Source organism: Chiloscyllium plagiosum, chromosome 19 (genome assembly GCF_004010195.1).
Source record: "Chiloscyllium plagiosum isolate BGI_BamShark_2017 chromosome 19, ASM401019v2, whole genome shotgun sequence".
NCBI classification, from domain to species: domain Eukaryota; kingdom Metazoa; phylum Chordata; class Chondrichthyes; order Orectolobiformes; family Hemiscylliidae; genus Chiloscyllium; species Chiloscyllium plagiosum.
Window position 1 is genome coordinate 25,543,815 of NC_057728.1, and position 3,228 is coordinate 25,547,042.

The window sequence follows — 3,228 nt, forward strand, 5'->3', positions numbered from 1 at the left end:
CACAAAGCCATGTTGACTATCCCTAATCAGTCCTTGCCTTTCCAAATACATGTACATCCTGTCCCTTAGGATTCCCTCCGACAACTTGCCCACCACCAAGGTCAGGCTCACTGGTCTATAGTTCCCTGGCTTGTCTTTACCGCCCTTCTTAAACAGTGGCACCACGTTTGCCAACCTCCAGTCTTCCGGCACCTCACCTGTGACTATCGGTGATACAAATATCTCAGCAAGAGGCCCAGCAATCATTACTCTAGCTTCCCACAGCGTTCTCGGGTACACCTAATCAGGTCCTGGGGATTTATCCACCTTTTACTGTTTCAAGGCATCCAGCACTTCCTCCTCTGTAATCTGGACATTTACTGTTCAGAGAATATTTTGGATCACTGGGAATATTTGATGGGATTTACTTATAACAGACTTGGCTAGAAGTTGGAGGAGAAAGTGAGGACTGCAGATGCTGGAGATCAGAGCTGAAAATGTGTTGCTGGAAAATGTGTCATGGATTCCTGAAGAAGGGCTCATGCCCGAAACATCGATTCTCCTGCTCCTTGGTTGCTGCCTGACTTGGCTAGAAGTTGAACATCTTGACTTCTGGATTCATTTTTCTGTAATGTAAGAATGATGAGCTCCACAATTTCTCAATTCAATACATTGTCCTAATTATCTCGCTCTTTTGTATTCTATTTCATTCACAATTTTTAATTCTATCCTTATTGGTACAAAAATGATATGTGGGTTGTTTTTATTTAATGTCATATCAATTTAAAATTCTGTGGGGACTTCTAAGATAGTAAACAATATTAGGAAATCTCTGATTTAGTGCGCTTGTGGGGAAAAATATTTCTGAAATATACAATTCCAGCTTCAAGAATATGTATTTACTAATTTAACATAAAGGTGTCTCAATAAATTTCTGGACCTGTTTAAAGGAGATGTTGTAACCTGATGAGTGCTATAAATCAACCAAGAAAATGTCATTTTTCCAGTCGAAAGCCTTTTCTTTGAGGATACTTTTAGACTGAGCCACTTACCGGCTGAAATAGCTCACTACCACCTTTTGCAAGGCACTTTGGGATGGGCCAAGGCCACATCCCATGAGCGAATCAAAAATAAATCTGATGTTAAGTTGTATTTTCCCAACCTAACTTCTCGTGCACCATCGCAATGTTGCTCAGTTCAACAAAGAACTGTAATTATATTACAGTATTGCCTTTAAGGTAGATAATTGCCTTGAGTTACTTTCATAGAATCATTTTTTTTTTATTCATGGATGAGGGTGTCGCTGGCTAGACCAGCATTTTTATTCCCATTCCAGAAGGCAGTTAAGAGTCAACCTCTGTGAATCTGGAGTCACATGTCAGCCAGACCAGGCAAGGATAGCAGTTTCCTTCCTAAAGGGCATTAGTGAACAAAATGGAGTTTTCCAACACTCAGCAATGGATTCATGGCCCTCATTAGACTGTTATTGGCTGTCATGGTAGGAATTAAACCTGGGTCCCCAGAACACTACCTGGGTCTCTGCATTAACAATCTAGCGTTAATACCGCAAGGCCATTGCCTCCCAGTATTAGGCAAAGAATGGATGGCTAACCAATGAATGAGATGTTAGGAACCATGACCAGAGGCTTGCCAAAGAGGTGAATGTCAAGGAACAACTTGAAAAAGAAAGATAGTTTTAAAAGAAAATTAGGATGGGAAATTATATTAGAAGTGATGACAAATGAATTTTCAGTTGGACTGTGCCCTTCTTAAAGGAGTTTACCTCTTTATTCAGATTTATTGAGACCTGATCACTTAGCACTGACTCCAGTGGTTATAATATAGAAGGGGGATTATCATTTTCAAGAAACTGAACTGTACCACCTGCATCTACTGTGGTTTCAAGAGCAGGTCAGAGGCAATAAATTTTGCAACAATTAATTCCTTGCCTCGTTCCTCAAAGCTTGCCTACCACCTACAATGTGCCAGTCAGGAGTCTCATGGAATACTCTCCACTTGTCTGGATGAGTGCACCTTCAAGCTAGACACCGCACAAGACACAACAGCCCGCTTAATTGACACTCATTCAGCGCATTGAACATTTACTGTCTCCACCATTGATGTACAGTAGCAGCACTATCTACCAACTAAACGTGCACTATACCAATTCATCAAGACTCCTTCAGCAGCACATTCCAAACCGATAGCCTCAACCAGCCAAAAGATGCTCAGCAGATGCATGGGACCAGCACTACTTGCAGGTTGCCCTCCAAGCCAAGCAATGTCCTGACTTTAGAACCATATTGCCACTCCTTCACTTTCATGAAGTCAAAATCTTGGAACTGCTTCCCTAAAACTGCAATAGGTATACCTGTTACCAAGTCAAAAGCATATGTGGTCACTTAAAGTTAGAAAGTGCTTTTCTGAATTTAAAGTACAGCCACAGCTGTCAGACTGATCCAAATATAATTGGCTGTTAAATGGATATTTGAGTTTTGGTTGTTGTTTTGACTACCATTTGAATTTAACTAATTAGTTTAAATTATGACCAGGACACTAGAAGCCAATGGAATTTGAATTTTATTGGTTTCCAGGTTTCAAGACAATAAAATTATAAGAATTTAATGTGCCACGGAGGGTATATAAACCTGGTATTTTGAAAATTAAAGAGAAAGCAACTGCTATTGAGCCAGAGAGCTAACTGCCGATGTAACATCTTGATCTCAAAGAAATTAGAAAACACACTCCATCAAGGGTACCTTTTCATGTAAAACCTACTCACAGCTTTAAAAAAAGGAAAGATGACGACTGAAGGAGATCAGCAGCTGGATGGAAAATTGAAGACATCGGAGAAGACAGAGACTGTGTGGTCTTGAAACTAAATTAATGTAATGTTTAATGAGTGGGTCGTTGGAGTCAGATAGCGAGTAGTTAAGAAAAGGGGGCTTAGATTTGTGAATAGCTTTGTGTCGTGTTCACTATTAGATTTTGGAAAATAAATTATTTTCTTTAAATAGTGGAAATTAGGAGTTCTGTGTCATTTTCACATTTTAACAGATTATGAAGCAAGGCAAGCTTTTCTGGGTGTTTGATTTTAATTAACAGTGGGGTTCAACCTCTATGTTGTAACATACATATCACCCATTGACAGCAGCTGTTCAATAAGGTGGTTCACCACCACATTCTCAAGGGCAAAAGAGCAATAAATATTGGTATTGCTGGAAATAACAAGAGTCCATGAAAATCTCT